Source organism: Macaca nemestrina, chromosome 11 (genome assembly GCF_043159975.1).
Source record: "Macaca nemestrina isolate mMacNem1 chromosome 11, mMacNem.hap1, whole genome shotgun sequence".
Taxonomy (NCBI): Eukaryota; Metazoa; Chordata; class Mammalia; order Primates; family Cercopithecidae; genus Macaca; species Macaca nemestrina.
The window spans coordinates 120,968,787-120,992,532 of NC_092135.1; the positions used below are offsets into that span (position 1 = coordinate 120,968,787).

At 42.4% G+C, this 23,746-nt stretch overlaps 1 protein-coding gene across 2 annotated transcripts in view; it reads left to right on the top strand.

Annotated features, from left to right (window-relative positions):
• Positions 1-7,959: 7,959 nt before the first annotated feature.
• LOC105481309 (acyl-CoA synthetase long chain family member 3) overlaps positions 7,960-23,746 on the top strand; it is a 79,038-nt gene continuing 63,251 nt past the window's right edge. For both annotated transcript variants that reach the window (XM_071073444.1, XM_071073446.1), the window contains exon 1: positions 7,960-8,200. The gene's annotated coding sequence lies outside the window, so the exon portion shown is untranslated. The remainder of the gene's footprint in view (positions 8,201-23,746) is intronic.

The following is a 23,746-nucleotide window of genomic DNA, read 5'->3' on the forward strand; positions in this document are numbered from 1 at the left end:
ATGATCTAGGATTGAGATAGATTTATCAGGGTAATTTCATTTGCCAGTGATTGGTTTAGGGGAAATGAGTGCATCTTGGAAAGATGTAGCTGTTCAATAAACCCATCCTGGTATGTAAGGAGAAACTGCTTTTCTCTTCTGGCTTTAGAAGTGTTGTGTAAGATAACATCTGGAGCAGTGGCAGCCGTCTTATCACCATGAGGAGAGAGACAACATAGAGACCGAGAATGGTAGAATGAGCAGAGAGACAGGAGGAGCTGGGTCCTTGATGACATTATTGAGCCTTTAAAGCTGCCCTAGGGCTGGGAGTGGTGGCTCACACCTGTAATCACAGCACTTTGGGAGGCTGAAGTGAGTGGATCACCTGAGGTCAGGAGTTCAAGACCAGCCTGGCCCATATGGCGAATCCCCATCTCTACATAAACACAAAAATTCTCTGGGCATGGTGGTGCACGCCTGCGGTCCCAGCTACTTGGGAGGCTGAGGCAGGAGAATTGCTTGAGCCTGGGAGGCGAAGGTTGCATTGAGCCAAGACCGTGCCACTGCACTGCAGCCTGGGAGATGGGAATAAACCCTGTCTCAAACAAAAACAAAACAAATAAACAAACAAAAAACCCCAAAAGCAGCCTTGGAACTGCTTTCCTCTGGACATTTTGTAAAGTTAAACAACAGATGGTTTTATCGTTTAAGCCACTTTTAGTCCAAAATGGGTAATTTCAGGTGATAGTGATATTCATGTCAGATGTTGCTAGTTAGGCTTTCCCGCATGTATCCCTTCCCATGGCTTCCTTTGTGCTGATAGTACCTCCTTTCCATTCCAGAAGCCCAAAATGCCTCTTAACACTTTCCCAGCCTCCTTTACAGGTAAGATATGGATGTGTGACTCAGTTCCTGGCAATGAGATTTGTGGAGGGGTCTGTCGTGAGTCTTCTGAGAAAGGATTTCCTCCTTAATAAAAAGTGGCATTTAGGGAACATGCCCTTATTCTTTGGCCAGATGCTGCTGTGTGTTCATGAGATATATGAAACTGTGGCTGCCATCTGTGACTCTGAGTGGACAGTCTAAGGATGAAACCAATATGCTGAGAATGACACAGGGAAGGCCCAGGTCCTCAATGATATGCAGAGTCCCTGAACTCACCTTGGACTTGCCCTGCCTCCTTAGTTCTTTTTATGTGACATAGTAAATGTCTTTTTTTTTTTTCTTTTTTTTTTTTTTTTTGAGACAGAGTCTCGCTCTATCGCCCAGGCTGGAGTGCACTGTCACAATCATAGCTCACTGCAGCCTCGAACTCCTGGACTCGAGCAACCCTCCTGCCTCAGCCTCCTAAGTGGTTGGTACTACAGGCATGAGCCCCCATGCCTGACTAATTTTTGTATTTTAAAATATTTATTTATTTACTTTGAGACGGAGTCTCACTCTGTCGCCAGGCTGGAGTGCAATGGCACGATCTCAGCTCACTGCAACCTCCGCCTCCTAGGTTCAAGCAATTCTCCTGCCTCAGTCTCCTGAGTAGCTGGGACTACAGGTGTGCGCCACGAGCTAATTTTTGTATTTTTGTAGAGATAGAGTTTCACTATGTTGGCCAGGATGGTCTCGACCTCTTGACCTTGTGACCTTGTGACCTTGTGATCCGCCCACCTCGGCCTCCTAAAGTGCTAGGATTACAGGTGTGAGCCACCATGCCTGGCCAATTTTTTTTTTTTTAAAGATGGGACTTCTCTGCATTGCCCAGGCTGGTCTTGAACTCCTGGCCTCAAGCAAACCTCCCACCTCAGCCTCCCAGAGTGTTGGGATTACAAGCATGAACCACTACACCTGGACAATAAATGTCATTTTAAAAACTGTTTTTTGTTGAATGTTCTGTTCTCGAAGCCAGAGTCATCTGAACTCAAACATATAGTATTATATGCCACCTTAACTCCTATCTTCTGCCCCCAAAATTCACCAGAAGTGAAAGAACTAAAAGATTTCTGTAAAAATTTTAAACATCAGTTGGTCTTGGTATTGTACTATAATGATTATGGAAAGTGCTCATAGTATTTTATTATATAGTCACAGACTATTTCTGCCGCCCTTCATGTGAAACAGATCATTAGGTATTCATGAGAATTATGAAGACATCTCTTCTCAATGTCCCTGTTATTTGGACAAATAGCAAAACTATAAAGGAACTGCTGTACTCCTGTAGATGTTTTCATTCAGTTGGACATAATGGTTTCTGAATTTAATTTTTATAAAAAGAAGGAAAATATAGCCAAATTCTGTAATTCTCAAAAGCTGTCAATAAAAATATATTGAAAACTTTTCAAGACAAAATCAATTGTACACATGACTTTTTTTAAATTAAAAAATTAAAAAATTAAAAATGTAGAAAGTAGAAATACTACAGGCATACCTGGTTTTATTGCACTTTGCTTTATTGTGTTTTTTACAAATTGGAGGTATATTAGTCTGTTCTCACACTGCTAATAAAGATATACCCAAAACTGGGTAATTTGTGAAGAAAAAGAGGTGGCCTGGCTCGGTGGCTCAAGCCTGCAATCCCAGCACTTTTGGAGACTGAGGCAGGTATATCACAAGGTCAGGAGTTCGATACCAGCCTGACCAACATGATGAAACCCTGTCTCTACTAAAAATACGAAAATTAGCTGGCCGTGGTGACACGCACCTGTATTCCCAGCTACTCAGAGGCTGATGCAGGAAAATTGCTTGAACCCGGGAGATGGAGATTGCAGTGAGCCGAGATCACACTACTGCACTCCAGCCTGGGGGACAGAGCAAGATTCCATCTCAAAAGAAAAAAAAGAGGAAAAAAAGAAAAGAAAAAGAGGTTTAATGGACTTACAGTCGCTGGGGAGGCCTCACAATCATGGTGAAAGGTGAAGGAGGAGCAAAGTCACGTCATACATGGTGGCAGGCATGAGAGCGTGTGCAGGGGAACTCCCCTTAATAAAACCATCAGATCTCATGAGACTTAATCACTATTACAAGAACAGCACAGGAAAAACCTGCCCCCATGATTCATTTACCTCCCACTAGGTCCCTCCCACGTCATGTGGGGACTATGGGAGCTACAATTCAAGATGAGATTTGAGTGGGGACACAGCCAAACCATATCAGGTTTGTGGCAACCTTGCATTGAGTAACTCTATGGGCACCACTGTTCTGATAGCATCAGCTCACTTTGTGTTTCTGTGTCAAATTTTGGTAATCCTTGCAATATTTCAAACTTCTTCATTTTTTTAATATCTGTTATGGTGACCTGTGATCAGTGATCTTTGCTGTTACTATTGTAATTGTTTTGTGGCACCCTGATCTGAAGTATGCCTATATAAGACAGTGAACATCATTGTTAAATGTGTGTGTTCTGATTCCTCTAATGACCTCCCTTCCCCAACCCCAGTCCCCACACTCTCCCTCTCCTTGGGCCTCTCTATCCCCTGACACACAGGGATATTGAAATTAGGCCAGTTAATAACCCTACAATGGCCTCTAGGTATTCGAGTGAAAGGAAGAGTCACACGTCTCTCACTTTAAATCAAAAGCTAGAAATGATTATGCCTAGTGAGGAAAGCATGTTCAAAAGCCCAGACAGCCTGAAAGCTAGGCTTCTTGTGCCAAGCCATTAGCCAAGGTGTGAATGCAAAGGAAAAGTTCTTGAGGAAAATTAAAAGTGCTACTCTAGTGAATGCTTAAGAAAGCTAAATACCCTTAATGATGATATGGAGACACTTTTAGTGATCTGGATATAAGATCAAACCAGCCATAACATTCTCTTAAACTGAAGTTTATTCCAGAGCAAGGCGTAGCTCTCTTGGATTCTGTGAAGGCTGAGAGAGATGAAGAAGCTGCAGAAGAAAAGTTTGGTGCTAGCAGAGTTTGGTTCATGAGGTTTAAGAAAAGAAGTCATGTCTATAACATAAAAGTGCAAGATGAAGCAGCAAGTGCTGATGCAGAAGCTGCAGCAAGTTTTCTAGAAGATCCAGCTAGGATTGTTGATGAAAGTGGCTACACTGAACAACGGATTTCCAAGGTAGACAAAGCAATCTTATATTACAAGAAGATGCCATCTAAGACTTTCATAGGTAGAGAGGAGAAGTCAATGCATGGCTTCAAAGCTATGAAGGACAGGCTGACTCTCTTGTTAGGGGCTATTGCAGCTGATGATTTTAAGTTGAAGCCAATGCTTAGTTACCATTCTGAAAATCCTAGGGTCCTTAAGAATTATGCTAAACTTACTTTGCTTGTGCTTTATAAATGAAATAACAAAGCCTAGATGACAGCTCATCTGTTTTCAGCATGGTTTATCAGACAGTTTAAGCACATTTTTAGAAGTATTGTTCAGAAGATATGATTACTGTCAAAATATTACTACTATTGACAATGCACCTGGTCACCCAGGAAGTCTGATGAAGCTGTACAAGGAGATTAATGTTGTTTTCATGCCTGCTAACACAACATTCATTCTGCAGCCCATGGATTAAAGACTAGTTTCGATTTTCAAGTCATTTAAGAAATTTTATGGGGCTATGGCTGCCATAGTGATTCCTCTGATAGACCTGGGTAAATTTTTTTTTTTTTTTTGAGACAGAGTCCTGCTCTGTCACCCAGGCTGGAGTGCAGTGGCGCGATCTCCGCTCACTGCAAGCTCCATCTCCTGGGTTCACACCATTCTCCTGCCTCAGCCTCCCGAATAGCTGGGACTACAGGTGCCCGCCACCACACCCAGCTAATTTTTTTGTATTTTTAGTAGAGATGGGGTTTCACCGTGTTAGCCAGGATGGTCTCGATCTCCTGACCTTGTGATCTGCCTGCCTTGGCCTCCCAAAGTGCTGGGATTACAGGAGTAAGCCACCATGCCCAGCAGACCTGAGTAAAGTAAATTGAAAACTTTCTGGAAGGGATGCACCATTCTAGATCCCACTAAGGACATTCACAATTAATGGGAGGAGGTCAAAATACTGACATAATAGGACTTTAGAAGAAGCTGATTCTAACTCTCATGGTTTACTTTGAGGGGTTTGAGACTTCAGTGGAGGAAATACCTGCAGATATGTTAGAAATACCAAGAGAACTAGAATTATAAGTGGAGACTGAAGATGTGTCTGAATTGCCATGTCTCATGATAAAACTTGAACGGATGAAGAGTTACTTCATATGAATAAACAAAGTGGTCTTTCAAGATGTAATCTCCTCCTGTTGAAGATGCTGTGAACATTGTTAAAATGACAAGAAAGGATTTAGAATATTACATAAACGTAGTGAATAAAGCAGTGGCAAAGTTTGAGAGGATTTTTTTTATTTTTTATTTTTTTGAGATGGAGTCTTGCTTTGTTGCCCAGGCTGGAGTGCAGTGGCGCGATCTCAGCTCACCACAACCTCCGCCTCCCAGGTTCAAGCAATTCTCCTGCCTCAGCCTCCCGAGTAGCTGGGACTCCAGGTGTGCACCACCATGCCCAGCTAATTTTTGTAGTTTTAGTGGAGATGGGGTTTCACTATGTTGGCCAGGCTGGTCTCGAACTCCCGACCTCGTGATCAGCCCACCTCGGCTTCCCAAAGTGCTGGGATTACAGGCGTGAGCCACTGTGCGTGGCGATTTGAAAGAATTGACTCCAATTCTGAAAGAATTTTAACGTGGGTAAAATGCTATTAAGCAGCATTGCATGCTACAGAGAAATTGTGAAAGGAAGAGTCAACCTATGATGCAAACTTCATTGTAGTCTATTTTAAGGAATTGTTACAGCCATCCCCACCTTCAGCAACCATCACCCTGATCAGTTAGCAGCCATCAACCCTGAGATGAGACCCTCCTCCAGCAAAAAAAGATTACAACTTGCTGAAGACTCAAATGATCGCTAGCATTTTTTTTGCAATAAAGTATTTTTAAATTAAGATATGTACATTGTTTTGTTAAATATAATGCTATTGCACGCTTTATAGTATGAACATAACTTTTTTTTTTTTTTGAGATGGAGTTTCACTCTTGTTGTCCAGGCTGGAGTGCAATGGCATGATCTTGGCTCATTGAAACCTTCACCTCCTGGGTTCAAGCGATTCTTCTGTCTCAGCCTCCCGAGTAGTTGGGATTATAGGCGCATGCCACCACGCCCGGCTAATTTTTGTATTTGTAGTAGAGACAGGGTTTCACCATATTGATCAGGCTGGTCTTGAACTCCTGACCTCTGGTGATCCGCCTGCCTTGGCTTCCCAAAGTGCTGGGATTACAGGCGTGAGCCACCATGCCCGGCGAACATAACTTTTATATTTACTGGGAAACCAAACTATTCATGTGACTCACTTAATTTTGATATTCCCTTTAAGTGTCAGTGGTCTGCAACCACACCCACAATATCTCTGAAGTATCTCTATATATTTCTACTTAGCTTAAGCGTTAAACAGCAAACAAGATGAGAATTTAGAATTTTAATTCCCAGGACTATTTTCTTTTAAATATAGGTCTATATCCATAATATATATATTCCATAATATAGAGATAACGAACAAAGATATTGTTGGAATTCTTCTAGTCTGTTTTAGGCTTACGGATAGCTAAAGAGGTTCAATGTTAGTTTTCTTCTCTTGGAAGAAAACCAGTATTTTCTAGAGGATTTCGTGGTTCTGGAAGTACCACTTCTAAAGCCAGCTTCTCTCTGCAGAACTGCGAATGTCTTTTCAGATAAGAAATTCTGCATTCTGCTTATCTTCAGGATGTATTCTTTGATAAGGTTTCAACAGATTAATGAGCAACTGAACTGCCATATTTTGAAATGGGAGAACAGTTTGCCTGAGTCAGGTATCCATCCCTTCAGGTTCCCAGCTGGCCCTGGGCCCACGGTGAGTGAGCTCTCTGCTTGGTGCATCATCGCTCCACCTAGTTCAAGTTCTGGCGGCTTCCTGATTTTGAGATTCTCTTGGGAAATGAGCCCCTGCTTTAGCCTGAGGCTGGCTCAGGAAGGCAACCTTTCACCTACTTAAGGAAAAGTTCACAGACAAACTAAACAATATGTTGGGTTAAAAAAAAGAGACCAATCCTACCATTACTGGATTAATGAAAGTCTTCTCTCTTATAGTACATGCAGTTGTACTACATGTAATCATTTGTGTTTTGGGGTGTGTGTGCATGTGTGAGTGTGCGTGTGTGTTTTTTGTTTGTCTGTGGGGAGGCAGTCTACCTGCACTGGATGCTTTCTTTTCCTTGTTTAGTGTCTAAAACGAGAAACAATGGCAAACTCCTTAAAATACAGAAACACTGGATTCCTAAGAACGTTCAAAAACAGTAATTTGGAGTAAACTTTATTTTTTGAAAAGAAATAGCAAATTTGCATGGTGAGTGAGTGCATTCAGGGGAAAACGGGTTATATGCAAGGTTAAGTGAGGCCAAAACAACAGAAATGATAATGGATAAGCTTTGAGTTTTTGAGGCTCTTCTTGCCCCAGGCAGTTCCAAAGGCCATTTTATTTGGCAGGATTTGACAGCAATTTGTGCAAGAACAGGATAACTAATCCAGTTAAAAACGAAAAAGAATATGCATATTGTTTCATAATTTATATTGAAATTTATACAGTACAGCAGTAATTGTGCGTCTGTAATATTTTTGTTTTTTTTTGGGGGGGGGGGTTGTTTTTTTCCTGGAGGGACGCAGCTCCTGCAGACCCTGCTGGGCTGGCCTCTCCTCCCACGTCCCTGCCGCAGATCCCCGCTCCCCTCCCCCACCCTCGGTTCGTCCTTCCCGGTCGACCCCGTTCCCGCCCCCGCCCCGCGCAGACTGCAGCCAGGTCCGGTCGGCGGCGGCTCCGCGGAATGACCCGTAGTAACCTCACCCCGCCCCGGGCCGCCAGCACCGCGCTCCCCGGCCCGAATTCGATAGGCCCAGCCCCGCACGCGCCACCGCCCGCGGGCCAATGGGCGGCAGCCTCTCTGCATATGCAACGAGTGCCGGCCGGGGGTGAGCGTCCCAGGCGGTTCCGCTCAACAGACGCTGCTTTGCCGGCGCCGGGCTGCGACACTGCCGTTGTCAACGCGGCCGGGGCCGGGACGAGGAGGTGGCGGACGGGGTCGCAGACGTTTGTCCCCTCGCAGTGCGGCCCCGACGGCTGCGCCAGGGTCCCTGGGCGGCGGCGCGGCGCGTGAACGCTCTGGGGCTCAGCCAGGCCTGCGTGGGCCCGAGGCCGGAGGAACCCGGACTCCGGCGTCGCGGTGAGTGCGGCGCGGGTTGTGGGAGCGGCGGGAGCCGGTTGGCGGTGCGGCCTCCGCGTGCGGTTTGGCTGGGCCCCAGGGGCGCCCCAGCCTCGGGGCCCGGGACCCCGACGTCGGCGCCGCACCTGGCCGCTGGGTGTGCGCGCGGGCAGCCCGCGGCGCCGGGAGCAGTGGCGCGCAGGTTGGGAGGCGGCCCGCTGGGGTCCGGGAAGCGGCTGACGTGGGACCTCGGCCCTGAGCCCACGCGAGCCGGGAGCTGCAGAGCGAACGGCGTGGGGCGGCGCTGACCAGGCAAGGAGGATGCACTGCGTACCTCCCGGCGCTGTGGGGCGGGGTGGGGAGGCCAGTCCCTTGAATTAGGGGGGCTTTGCCGCGGCCCCAGCAGTGGGGTGTCCGTGGGAGGAGACTCAGCCCTGCGATTTCGGAAAACCCTTGCTTGGCGGGGGCGGGAGGGGCTGTTGCTGCGTGGGGTGAGAAGAAATCGGGTGCGTGAGGTGGGTCGACCTTGGTGATTGGTTCTGGACACTATCGTGGTGGTGGGACTGGGATTAAGACTGATGTTTGGGATTGAGAGTTGCAGGTTTACTTTTCCCCAAGTGCGTTTTAATCACACACTGGTGATAGGTTGTGTAACTCGGGGACTGCTTACTACCAGCAATCCTGCGGGGTAGGCGTTATCAGGCTCGTTTCACAGAGGAGGAGCCCGAGGCACAGGTTTTCAAATGGTTTGCCCAGGAAGTCTGATATTAGAAAGTGTGCTGTAAGCTGTTGTATAAAAGGCCCCTCGAAAATGAAAAGGCTGGAGGAATGTCTTTAAGATTATATGGAAGCTAGAAAGGCAATAGGCTTTGTGAACGAAATTATAGCTGAAAAGAATGACAAATAGCTGACATTTATTGAGCTTTTATTACATGCTACGCACTGTTCGGAGAGCTTTATGTACAGTGTCTTTACACTGTTAACAGTCCTCTGGGGTGGAGGTTATTCCCATTTTACAGCGGGAGAAACTGCAGATTGGACGTATTAACTTGCCTCAGATCTCAGCTAGTAAGAAGCTGGGATTCAGACAGGCCTGTGTAAATCCAGAGCTCTTAAATCTAACCACTATATTTTGCTGCCTCTCCTTGGTGGATGGCTGAATAGTTTCCACAGTGGATTTTAGTCTGGGTGGCCAGGAGAGTTGTGGTTTGATGATACCTTCTTTCATGATCATCAGCCTATTTTGGTTTTCCCCAAATTAGTTCTGAGAGTTGAGGGTGCTGCTGAGTTGCTCCTGAAAGTGTATTAGAAGAGCACTATAGGGGAGAGGTGGTGTGACATGGGAGTCTTTTGCACACTTTATTTTGTTTTCTGGCATTTTTCTGTGCAGTTCCTCACACTTGGGGATGAGTAAGCCTTCTCTTGTAATTCTCGCATGCGTTTTCTCTCTAGACTTTTCCTGATTTCTCGTTTGTATAAAAATTACTGGTTTTGTAGGATGACATTGAGTGTAGGGGCAGAGTGGACCATTGGACCTAAGGGTCAAGGTGACAAGTCACGTCGTATCTTTGGATCTCAGTTATTGAATTTGTAAGGCTTTAGACTCAGTGACTTAAAGCTTAAATATTCTGAGAGTCTAAAATGTTCTCCTTGAAGGAAGGAAGAAAGAATGGGAGAAATGAAGGACGCACAACTTATGAGGGGAAAATCATCCTCTGTCTGGTTTGGGGTGAGGGTCAGATCTTAAAACCTCAAGATCTGTTTCTTTTGCTTATTTGCTTCCCTGCTGGTTGGTTCCAGTTAAGTGACTGTTTCATTCTTCATTCGATTCATTGCCTCACCTAGAGCCATTAAATTTTTGTGATATGTCAGGCACGTTATTAGGTGCTGGGAAGACAGCAGTGACTAGAGGGAAAAATAGACGAGAAGCAAATGGTCATACAAAGGAATAAGTGGTTGCAAGTTTGATAGGTACGATGAAGGAAAAGTATTGTGTGAATGAGGATTGTGAACAAGATTGTGATGTAGATGGAAATCTAGTCTAGGGAGCTGTTTTTTGAAGTGGTGAGATTTTGCTAGAGGACAGTCTTGAAATCTGAGCCTGCAATTATGTACATAATGCAAGAGTTTGGGAAGTTGTGAGCAACAATAATTCTTTTCATTTCACAGTGTCTTTCGTACTCTGAATGTCATCCCAGCCTACGTTGCAAGATACGAAAATGAGATAGGCAACTTTACAAGTTGTCATTCTGTCTGCCTTCAGGGTACTTAAAGCTTAAATAGTTCTCTAATACTTTCTCCCACTCAAGATGAACTGTAAGAGGGAGTAAGACTCTTTTATGTGAGATTTGGGCTTGAATATGGGATTTAGATTTTTTTAGGAAAGATAGGCCAAGGGTGATAGACTTTTAAATTAAGGAGCATCATAATCAATCAAAAGTATCCGTTGTAGCATACGCTTCACAGGGTCATTTAACTTACAAGTCTCACCTCTTATGAGATCATTTTTTGATGGCTGGATTGGGAAATATAGATTGTTAAAAATACATAAATGCCTCAGTTGAACATGTATGAAGCCAATACAAATAATACATTGCAATATATTTACTTAAGGGCCATCTGCATGCAAAACACCGTCCTAGGGGTACCATGTGGAATAAATAAAAAAGATGAACTTGCCAAAGTTCCTGCTTTCAAAGAGATTTCAGTTAATGAATACTAATACTAAATGTTTTTTTTTTTATTTTTCAAAGTACTAGCATATGTTGGCTCATTTGATCCTCTTAAGAGCCATATATGGTAAACAGAAATACTGAGAAAATGGAGATATAAAATTGTCAGGTTATGGTGATAAATAGTAGATGGAGTGGAAGAAAGAGATGTTAAGTGATTACTAGGTTTCAGACCTGTGCAACTGAAGGGGTATGTGTGCTATTCACTGAGCTGGGGCTTAGTGGTAGAGAACTAGGTTCTGGATATGGGAAGAGCATGACTTTAGTTTCGAAAGTGTTCAGTTGAAGCTGCCTTTGAGGCCTTTATTGAGGTGCTGGTTTAGTGCTCAGAATTGGGGTGGCCATTTACTGTTTTGAAGCCCTCCATGTAGAGGCAAGAGCTCAAACCATGGGCATGGGTGAGATTGCCTATGGGGAGGCTATACAATAAGAAGAGAAGGAGGCCTGGGATGGAGCTGGGCAGAGGAGGTTGCGCTTGCCAAGGAGACGAGTGGCCAGGAAGGTCAGAGGACAGCCAGAAACAGATGTCCCTGCAGGGCGATGAGTCAGTACTGTGGAATGCGTCTATGAGAGAAGAATTGAGAGCTGTCCATTGGACTTAGCAAGGTGAAGGTCATGGAGGTCACTGGTGACCTTTGAAAGAGATGCTGATCTGCAGGTAGGGGTGGAATGGGAAGCAGTGGGAGGTGAGGAAAATGGAGACAGTAAGTATAGGAAACTGTTTCCAATAGGTTTGATTTCAGCATGTTTGAATGCTGGTGGGAAGGCTCCGTGGGGAGGGAGTGGTTGAATATAGACTAGAAAAGGGTTTGTGCAGAATTCCTGAAAGGATGGGGCTGGGATGGAACCCAAAGCACAGCTAAGGCCCGTGTCTTCGCTGGGAGGAGGGACACCTCCCACAGCGACAGAAAACCGGCCTGCAACTTATGGAGTCCTAAGCAAATGCCAAAAAATTGTCAAGAACTGTTAAATTTCTAAAAATTAGCCCAATTTTAGTTGACTCATGAGATAGTCTTTTAGAAAACTTTGCCACAAGAGCATTGTGTGATTGATTTAAAATGTGGCTCAGTCTTAATTTCATCCACCCCAATAGAGTAGATATTTTCATCTGACTTTTGATCGTAATTTATTTATTTTTTGAAAAAGGAGACACTCTAAATGGTAAGTCCTGTGATGCTTTCCTTACGTGTTTATTTTTGGTTTCATTAGAAAAAAGCTTTCGGACTCTTTTTGTTTTCCTGACATCATAGGTGCCTTAATTCTTTTTATTTAAAGTTTAGCTTCTGTTATTATTGGAATATGTTTACTTACATATTTTTGATGTTTCCCATTTTGAAGGATAAAGAATTGGATGATTTGGTAGTTTCAATTGATCTGCTAATTTTTGTTTAGAATTGAAGATACTTAAATAACCAACTTTTTGGATAAGTCGCCTCCAAATACAGGTTTCTGCTTGTTTGTGAAGGTATTTGTTATTAAGGATTCGTTCATTCATGTATTTATTTAGTGTCTGTTTTGCAAGGTACTCGGAATTTGGAAATGATTGAGTGAGTTCCTGCTCTTAAGGAGCTCACAGTTCACTACAGGAAGGAGGTGTATGAACAAATTACAGCATGGTGCAACAGAAGAAGACATATGAGCAAATATATTACAGGATGGTATAATCAGTGCAGCAGTGGAAACTGTTAGGAAATAGAGAAAAAGTGCAGAGCGGGCACAGAGTAGGGAAGGAAAAGGGGAGACTTCTCGGTGGAGATGATAGCGGAACTAGGTTTTCCAAGATGAACTGGAGTTTTGCCAGGTTAACAGGGAGCCAAGAAATAGAATGTTTTACCTTGATTTTGGATCCTCTGTGTGTGTGTGTGTGTGTATGTGTATGTACACAGATGTGTACGCATTGGAGATGTTAGAACACTACCAAAGAATATTGTTAGAAAAATTAAAAATTGCTTATCTTACTATCCTAACGTTGATTGCTCAAGCCATGAAAAGCTGCACATTTTCCACTGTCCTGTCATGGTCAACTTTTCTGTCTCCTATTTGATGCAGAAAGTAATTGAACTTACATTATTTGGATACAAAGCCTAGTTTTTGTTTTTCTGAATGAACAGTCTTTGGAATAAGGATAATAGCTGACACCTTTATGGGATACTGTGGCCAAATGCTGTTCTAATTTTTATCTCAGCCTTGCAAAATAGGTTCTTTTTTTTTTTGAAACGGAGTCTCGCTCTGTCACCCAGGCTGGAGTGCAGTGGTGCGATCTCTGCTCACTGCAGGCCCCGCCTCCCAGGTTCACGCCATTCTCCTGCCTCAGCCTCCTGAGTAGCTGGGACTACAGGCGCCTGCCACCACGCCCGGCTAATTTTTTGTATTTTTAGTAGAGACGGGAGTTTCACTGTGTTAGCCAGGATGGTCGCGGATCTCCTGACCTCGTGATCCTCCTGCCTCGGCGTCGCAAAGTGCTGGGATTGGTTTTTGAGCCACCGCCCCCTCCGGAAAATAGGTTCTTTTTATCATTCTGATTTTTACGGATGAGGAAACTGAAGCACAGAACAATTTAAGTGACTTGGGCGATTGTGTGCTAAGTGTGTGCTGAATTTCATCCCAGGCAGTTTGGTTCCAGAGTCCATGTTCTTAACCTGGACGCTGCATCTCCTCCCCGCAGTGACAGTTCACTTGAAGTTCATATTAACCTCTGAAGTCATCATTGTGTAGGGAAAGGAGCTGTGATGACATTTAGGGGCAGTTTTATGTCTGGTTTAATTACACAAAGTTGCTGCCCCAAATAAAACTGTCCCTGCAACCCCCACCCCCCCGGGAAATCATAAGGAAATTGATAGAATTTAACTAGAATTTTCTTTTTCTTTTTCTTTTTTTGAGACAGAGTCTTGCTCTGTCGCCTGTGCTGGAGTGCAGTGGTGTGATCTCTGCTCACTGCAACCTCCGCCTCCTGAGTTCAAGCAATTCTCCTGCCTCAGCCTCCCTAGTAGCTGGAATTACAGGTGCCCGCCACCGCGTTTGGCTAATTTTTGTATTTTTAGTAGAGATGGGGTTTCACCATGTTGGCCAGGCTGGTCTCGAACTCCTGACCTCGTGATCTGCCCATCTCAGCCTCCCAAAGTGCTGGGATTACAGATGTGAACCACCATGCCTAGAATTTTTTTTTTGGACATAATTCCTCAGGATGCTTTCCCCTTTAACCTTCCTTCACAGGAATTGTTTTTTTTTTTTTTTTTTTTTTTTTTTTTTTTTTTTTTTTTTTTTTTGAGATGGAGTCTCGCTCTGTCGCCCAGGCTGGAGTGCAGTGGCACGATCTCGGCTCACTGCAAGCTCCGCCTCCCGGGTTCACGCCATTCTCCTGCCTCAGCCTCCCGAGTAGCTGGGACTACAGACGCCCGCCACCTCGCCCGGCTAAGTTTTTGTATTTTTAGTAGAGACGGGGTTTCACTGTGTCAGCCAGGATGGTCTCGATCTCCTGACCTCGTGATCCGCCCGTCTCGGCCTCCCAAAGTGCTGGGATTACAGGCTTGAGCCACCGCGCCCGGCCAGAGGAATTGTTATCATTGATTTTTTAGATTGGTATATAAAGGAATTTGGGATCCCATAGTCTGCTAGTTCCATTTTCTTTTCCTGTCTTTTAACTAAAATATAGACACATTTTCTATATGTTTGAAAAATATTTCATAAAATGTAATCAACTTAAAGAAACCCATGCCTTTCCCCCAGATCTTACAGTTAACCACTGCTCTGAATTTGCTGTTTATTATTCCTGTGTATTTCTCTACAGCTTTATTACACGTGTGTTTCCTTAGACAGTGTATAGTATTGTTTTGTGTATTCTTAACTTTATATAGATGGTACTGCATCTATTCTTGTTCAGCATACTGTTTATTTTACCCCCACTCAAAATCGCTTACCAGTGTGGTTTCATGAATTGAGTTTCAACTCATTTCATCAGTGTGGGTTCATGTCGATTTATGTCATTTATTTTTACTGTGACAAGTTAGTACATTTTAGGTCTATACCATATTTATTTCACCTTTGCTCTGTTGATAGACCTTTAGGCTGTTTCTATTTTTTGGTTGTTGTTATTACAAACATTGTTACCGTAAGTATTATTGAACACAAATCTTTGTCTATTTTAATTTTTGGCACTGTAGTTAACCTGTGCTCCTTTTTCTTTATTCTTTTTTTTTTTTTTTTTTGAGATGGAGTCTCGCTCTGTCGCCCAGGCTGGAGTGCAGTGGCACCATCTCGGCTCACTGCAAGCTCCGCCTCCCGGGTTCACGCCATTCTCCTGCCTCAGCCTCCCGAGTAGCTGGGACTACAGGCGCCCACAACCGCGCCCGGCTAATTTTTTGTATTTTTAGTAGAGACGGGGTTTCACCGTGGTCTCGATTTCCTGACCTTGTGATCCGCCCGCCTCGGCCTCCCAAAGTGCTGGGATTACAGGCGTGAGCCACCGCGCCCGGCCTTTCTTTATTCTTTACATTTTTATCTCAGCCTTCCTCTAATCTTTTCATTATTTGACCTAAGGTACCGTTCTTTGTCCATTATACTTACAGTATAAAACTATAATGGGCACTTTTCCTCTAAGGCTCTTTTTAGTAACCTTTATTTTAGTTAACTTTCTTTGCTTTTTTTTTTAAAATAAAAATATCTTAAAATAGAGAAATATCTTAGTACACATTTTACAGATACATGTTATTTTACTTCTAATTCCCTGCACGACTGTAGGGATAATTCACTTGTACCCTTTCTCTTGGGAAATGTTTCTGTGTTAATGTACATTTGATTTAGCTAATTCTGTATTTTAGTGTTTGTTTCCTTTACATATTTTCCTCTAAATGTAGTGTACTTTTTTTGTTGCAGTTTGGTGGGTAGGAACATAGGCTCAGCGTTAAGACTGCTTGGATTTGAATCCTGGCTCTACTTTTTAGCTGTGTGTCTTTGGTCAGCGTATTTAATTCTGTGTCAATTTCTTCTTCTGTAAAATGGAGATAATAATAGAAATCTACCCTTAGATTGTTGTGAGATTCAAATGAGGTGACTGAGTGGCAAAGTCATTACTCAATACATATTAACTATTTTTATTAGTTTTATTTCTTGTTAGGGTATGCAGTATTTTCTTTCTAAGTCTACTCAGTTTGTGGTGTTGCCTTCTTTTTTGAGGCAGCATTTTAACTCAAATATCTGTGATTCAAGGAAATGTCTGATGTATTATAACTGTTTGCTAGTGGAGATTGGGAAGAGATATTGTAAACTGTAGCGAATTGTAAGTTGAGGGACGTTAACTAGATTTTGTTATATCTTAACATCAGTAATTTAGGATTTGGCTGGGCATGGTGACCTTTAACCCCGCATTTTGGGAGGCTGAGGCGGGCGGATCACCTGAGGACAGGAATTTGAGTCCAGCCTGGCCAATGTGGCGAAATCCCATCTCTACTAAAAATGCAGATTAGTTGGGTGTGGTGGCGGGTGCCTGTAATCCCAGCTACTCAAGAGGCTGAGGCAGAACTGCTTGAATATGGGAGTGGATGTTGCAGTGAGCGGAGATCACACCATTGCACTCCAGCCTGGACAACAGAGGGAGACTCTGTCTCAAAAAAAAAAAAAAAAAAAAATTAAGATTTATCCTGTTTCATTTTTTTGGAAATATGTATAAAGCACATTGAAAGTGGGTTGACGTGGTGAAATTCTCAGATAATTACCAAGGGTCTACTCTTGTTAGTTTTAAATACCTTTTGTAATATGATCCTGATAATGATTCAGATGGTGTTTCTAAGTATATTATCCTATATCATTAACCTTGTGTTGATGGAGAAGGAATCAAGGAACCATTGCCGTTCGTGTATGTAAAGCTTGATAGGTAAATTTGAGCGAGTGACTTAACCTTTCTCAGCCTTCCATTTCAATTTCTGTAACATAAATATTTCAATTCTTACCTCACAAGGTTATCATGACTTATGTTAGTTGCTTTCTTCATCTCTCTGACTCCCCTGTCTTGTCTTGTAATTTCCTTTTTTCCTGTTTTCCCTATGTATATTCTTTCTTCCTCTTTGTCCCTTCTGCCCTTCACAAGTAGTTTTTTGATAAATGGCAACAAGACATTCTGAATCCAGTGTGTGAGTGAACTCATTATATTAATAAAGACACACGTTATTTAAAGGGGACTAGGAAATATTAATTCTGTAAGGACAAGGGTTTTTAGGCTATATGAAGTTACGGAGGAGATATTGTAAATGTTAGATGAGCAGTATAGAGGACAGAGAGCTCACGTTTTGCCAAAGTAGCGAGGGAATGGTCAGCTGAGCAAAATGAGACTAATGTTAGAGCTGAAGAAAGATTTGTGAGGAAGGTATTCACGTAGGATGTCCAGGGGGCGGTGGAGTTTGGAAGACTGGCAAATAAAACTGAGCCATGAACTGCTTAGGAGGACTCAGGAAGCTGTGAGGATAAATCACATCCCGTGGGGAAGAAAGGAACACTGACTTGGAGGACAAAAACAATTAAGACCTAGCATAACCTCTTTATTTATTGATTAAACTCAGAAAGTAGTTGTTGAATGAATTAAAGCTTCTAGGAATAGGAAGGGAGAACTAGCAGCTAGCAAATGAAGAGAGTGAGTTGTTGCAGGAAGAGCTTTGAAGGTCTGGCCCGAGTTGTTTGTAACCCTGCCGTTGAGACTGGTGGTGTGGCATTGTCTGTGCCATTTAGTCTGACTGGACTTCTGGTGTATGTTTTTTTTTTTTGTTCTGTAATCCTTTCTTGCTTTTGGGGGATGGAGAGGGACCTGCTTCTTCATCACTGTTCTTTTTTACCTCCTTTTCCCCCTCTTTTACTTGACTCAGGATTTTTGTTACCCATGCCGTATTTATTTTTTAGGTGTCTTTTGCTTTATTGGTTAGCTTTGTGCATTTCCCATGTATTCATTGATGTGTTTACTACCTGGAATTCACTGGGGTATTTGCATGAGTCTCTTCCTCTTTTGACATCTCAACAAACAGGATTCTCATGGAAACCATCTCAGAGGCAGTGGGCAGTAAATAGATGGAGTGAAAGATGAGGCAGAACTGTTTTTCTGATGTGAGGAGCTTACAAGCATTCTATATTGAGATGTACAATTGGTTAGCAAATAATTACAAAAGAAAATGAGTGCCGTAAGAGAGTGCCCTAAGGGGTCAGCGGATGAATAGAGAAGTTCAGGCTGGGGTTAGGGCCAGTGGAGGTTTGGGTATCAGAGAATGCCTAATCAATATAGATGCTAAGAGACAACTAGACTTTGGATGTATGCAGAATAAAGGACATTCCAGGTAGAGCTAACGGCAAAGTGAGCAAAGGCAGAAAAGACAGGTAAAGGAGGCAGAGAGGTGGTTGAAATTGATTTGTATGTAGTGTGTGAAGTAGAGAGTTGGAAGTTTCCAAATCTCTTGGAAGAGTTGGAAGGTGAGAGTTGAAAAGTAAGCTGACTTCAAGTTGTGGAGAGCCTTAAGTACTTGGCAGACGAGTTTGGAATTTTTTTTTATTCCTTCTTTTTTTCCCCGCCTTTTAGACAGTGAGGAGGGAATTGAGATTCTTGAAGAGAGGATTGATGTGAAATACGGGTTATAAGGGAGTGGCAGTGTCATGCTGGCAACGTGGATGAAGGATGCATTGATGGAGGAGGGGGAGAGGAGACTAGAGACAGAGGAGTAACTAGGGATACAGTTGAATTCTGCCAGGTGATAGGAGTAAGGACCTGAACTGACAAAGAAAAGCATGAGAAAGGGCAGGAGGTCGGGGATGACAGAGGAAGCAGAACCATCAGGACTTGGCAACTGACTGGATCTTTGCAGGACAAAGTGAAGGGAATTTTACCAAATGCTTTTAAGTTTTTAGTAGGTTCTAGAAATGGGAAGGTTCAGCTTTCCGTTTGAGGTGGGAAAGGTGAAAAGCAGAGTGACGGTGGAAGATGTGGAAAGGAGAATTCAGTTAAAAAAATTTTATTTTTAAAAATGCCAAGTGGGATAGCTGGGATCTACTCAAAAGAAGCCAGATGAGGGGTCATCTGGGTAGGCGATGGTGAGATCAGGGAGTGGCAGAGAGTGAACAAAGTTCTGGACTTAGATGTTTATAGAACAAAGTGAGAAGTCAATGAAAGATACGTAAAGTGCTTCTCACTAGGGAAGAGAGTGCTTCTCAGTGGGCATTGTCTATGGAGGCCTCAGCTAAGGCTAGGTCTCACAAACATGTGGCATTGGTCCTGGCTGTGTAACTCTCCAGCTGGCAGCCTTGTGGGTAGAAGTGAAGAAAATGCAGTGAATCTGCAGGGAGCTGTTGTGTTTTAGAGCTCTGGGATAGTGAGTGCTCGGGAGTCCTCTAGGAAGGACATGGTTGTCACAGAAACATTGGTTCCTGGGACTAGGCTTTCAGGGGGCAAGAGAAGCCACAAGGGAGTTGGTGGCCAAGATGGGGTGGGAGAGCAGGTCTAGTGGGTGAGGGGTTGTGGGGTTACTAACAGCCTATTCTCATTCTGTTCATTTTTAAGGCTTGAATTAGTTTTCTAATGATAGGAATCTTGTTCCTTTAGGACCACAGATGTGAATGTTACTTATTTATTTGTTTTTTGCTTTTCTGCTTTATCTGTGGCATTGCTGCTCTTGTGGCATTCCCCCCACCCCCGACTCCCTTGTTTTTGGGAACATAATAGTCACCATAGAAAAGGTGTATAATTCTAAGGAAAAACTTAAGTAGGACAAATGCTCAACAGGGAAAAGTTCGCAATTTAGAATACAGGTATGCCCAAGGTTATAAAATAGATAATAGTACTAAGACAATTACTTTTTTTTTGAGATGGAATTTCGCTGTTGTTGCTCGGGCTGGAGTGCAGTGGCACGATCTTGGCTCGCTGCAACCTCCACCTCCTGGGTTCAAGTGATTCACCTGCCCCAGCCTCCCAAGTAGCTAGGATTACGGCACCCACCACCACGTCCGGCTAATTTTTTGTATTTTTAGTAGAGACGGGCTTTCACCATGTTGACCAGGCTGGTCTTGAACTCTTGACTTCAGGTGATCCACCTGCCTTGGCCTTCCAAACTGCTGGGATTACAGGTGCGCTCGGCCGACAATTACATATTTTTTATAGAAAGAAAATAAAAGTGTCTTAGGAAAATTTAAATAAATTATTATTCTCAACATCTGTCATCCGTCCATCTGTTCGTCCATCTGTGTGATGGATGCTCCCACCAGGTACTTTGCTAGTGGACACCAAGGATAGAGTGATGAATAAGACAAATATGGGCCTTCCCTGGTGCATAGAGTGGGAAGATGAACATTAAGCAGTTCCACAAAGTAGTTATTAAATTACAGCTGCAATAGGTCCTGTGAAGGCAAAGTTGTAGGGTGCCAAGGGTGGGGAGCGGGAGTAGGCTGTCTTGAAAGGCTTCTCTGAGGAAGTGGCATCCAGCTGATCTAGGAGAAGGGGGATGGTGGTGGGACGATGGGATGGTGTGGTGGTGGGGCGACTGGGCCGCTTTCTAGGCAGAGGCTTGAAGCAGTGGGGTGGGGTGGGGTGGGATGGTGACTTGGCTTTGGGAAAAATCCACAGGAAGGCCAGAGGGGCAGGAGTTTGTGCAGAGGCCCTCTGGGATGAAACTAGATGCAAAAATAAATGGGCCACAGCACGCATGAGACAGGAATAAAAATAAAGCCGTCGCTTACCAAGCCGTCCATTGAGAGTAGACTGGGAAGATTAGGGAACTTGGAGGCTTGACTGTGACAACTAGTAAGCAATATCTGTATCTAGTCAGTTTGCTTCTTTGGTCCTCAGCTACTACAAAAAGTATAAATTTTATTATTACAGAATTCAGAATTTGGAAAGTTAACTTTGTATGATTTGAATTTTATGATTAGGAATGTTACAATTTACCAAAATTATCTTCAGCAGTATTAAAACATCTATAAATATAACAATATACCTGATCATATTTTATGTCGATTTTGGTATCGTTCATCTATTAAGGCCAATGGGAAACTTTTCAGCTAGATTGGATATTATTTCATAATTCCGTAGAGTTGTATGTTTTGAACAGAAATATTTTTAGTGTCTTCTCTAAGTTTACCATTCAATTTCTTGTTTAAAAGATCATAAATTGACCTAGTGTTTCAGGCATGTCAATTCTGTTGCTATATAAATTTGTAGAAATTATAATGGACTTATATATTTGCTTTAAGTTTTTCTTCTAATGTATATTTGATGAGAAGATTTGGAAAATATATAAAAGCTTAAATTCTACATTCTAGATGTAGCCAGTGCTGAGGTGCTTTCAGTCCTGATACCTGTTTGTGTGTATGTTAACAAAAGTGGAAATGTATTGTGTGTATTTAATATTTAACCTTCTTCTTCTCATTTATCATATCATGAGCAATTCCCATGGTATTGAATGTTTTTGAAAATATTTTTAGTGGTTGTGTAATAATCTACTATATGTATGCAAAGTACTTTACCCTTTCCCAATTATTAGATTTGCATATTTTCATTACCCCCTATTATAAATAGCAAATGGAAATTCTCAAGTAAATTTTTCTTCATTAAATATTCACAGAAGTGGAATTGTTTGGTCAAAAGATATGAAAAATTTAAAGGCTCTTAATAAAAATTACAGAGAGGTTGTACTTATATCTGTGCCCTTTAGTTTGAGTGTGTCTTTGCATCGCACCTGTACTTGGATTTATTTTTTATTTTTTTTTGAGACAGAGTCACTATCACCCAGGCTGGGCTGCAGTGATGTGATCTTGGCTCACTGCAATCTCCACCTCCCAGGTTCAAGTGATTATCATGCCTCGGCCTCCCGAGTAGCTGGGATTACAGGCGCGCACCCCCACACCCGGCTCAGTTTTTTAGTATTTTTAGTAGAAACCAGGTTTCACTATGTTGGCCAGACTGGTCTTGAACTCCTGACCTCAGGTGATCCGTCTGCCTCGGCCTCCCAAGGTGCTGGGATTACAGGCGTGAGCCACCGCGCCCGGCCTTGTACTTGCATTTATATATTGAAAACCAAAAGAAAGATGTTGTTTCATACGAATAATATTTTGTATAATTAAAAAAAAATATCTTAGCTAGGCGCAGTGGCTAATGTCTATAATCCCAGCACTTCGGGAGGCTGAGGAGGAAGGATCACTTGCACCCAGGAGTTTGAGACCAGCCTGGGCAATATAGGGAGACCTGGTCTCTATAAAAATAGTAAAAAATATTAACTGAGTGGGGTGGTGTGTGCCTGTGGTTCCAACTGCTTGGGAGGATTATTTGAGCCTGGGAGTTCAAGGCTGCAGTGAACTGTGATCAAGCCACTGCACTCCAGTCTGCGACAGAGCTAGAGACCCTGTCTGGAAAAAAAAAAAATTAGCAACCGAATATTTATTTTAGTTAAACTGGTCTTAATATAGACCTGATTTAAATAAAAAGCAATAATTTTGCTTATTGGATATATCCTACTGAAGGATTTGGAGAAAGAATAGAAAATTTATAGATTTACAGTTTTTAAATTACATTGGCTCACTACTGGAATCCCAATACTCAGGAGGCAGAGATAGGAGGATTGCTTGAGGCCAGGAGTTTGAGACAGCCTGGGCAACATAGCAATAACCCGTCTCTACCAAAAAAAAAAAAAAAAAAAATGAAAGTAAAAAATGAGTTGAAGAATTAAAAATTTTCACTTATGTGAAAATTTGGAGAGGTAAAGTTAGGAATAATTGTAAAAATTTAGCTTTTGATTTACTTTTTTTGTGTTATGTATAACCTGCTAATGTTAAAGATAATATATGCTAAGTGATCAGAACAGTGTCTGGCACTTATTAAATGCTCAGTAAATGTACCTGTTGTTGTTACTTTAAAAATTTCTCCTTCGAACTCTCTGAGGATTAGCTTATATAATACAATGTCTCAAAGTTTTTATCACTGATAAAACTTTATCACTAATTTTATCACTGATAAAATCAAGAAGGTTGGGGACGGAAGGAATGGGATTTTTGTTTTTGAGTAAAAACCTTTGGAATGGTGGGTTGGAGGGAGGAACCTCATGTCTATTCGTCATGATTCAGATCAGGATAATAATGAGTTGATCTGTATAGTGCCAGTTGAAATCTTGATTTTTATTCAATGAAATTAAAAAAATTCATTGGTTTGGCTTTTCACTGATTGATTCATATCCCGTTCTGTATTCCTTTTGGTTCCTAGAAAATGATAAGAGTAATTTCTGTAAATTTGACCTTGTTGGTATTAACTTTCATATGGCAGTTTTAGAAAGAAGTGCCTATGGCAGATGACTTATTGGTGAGGCTTCTTTCCTCTTTAATTACATTACGTTATAGCGTAGAAATGATCGCATCTGTGAACATAGATGGCCTTAGTGATTACTGCTTGATTGGTTGTTGAATGAGCTGATATTGACCAGAGTTTCTGCCCCTGCTCCCCTCCTCTTTTGGGTTGTCCAGTTCAGTGTCACAAGCACAGACATAATTCCTTAGCTTATTGCTGGGTTTTTTTGGGTGATGTTTCTTTTTGTTTTTCCCTGTTTTAAAATTTTATTCATAAAATCAGCCAAAATTTATTGAACATATGCTAGGTAATACCTTGTAAGTTTCTTGGGATTCATATTTCAAAGATGCATCATTAGAGTGTTTACCTTGTTGAAGTAGAAAGTAAAACAGTAAACATACAATCCATAGTTAAAAGTGCTAATGTAGAGGTATATTCAAAGTGTTTTGGGTTCTTAGAGGACTGCAAGCAGATATTAGAAGACTTCGTAAAAGAAGTGACATTTGAGCTAGAGTTTGGACTGTTTCACCAGTATAAAAG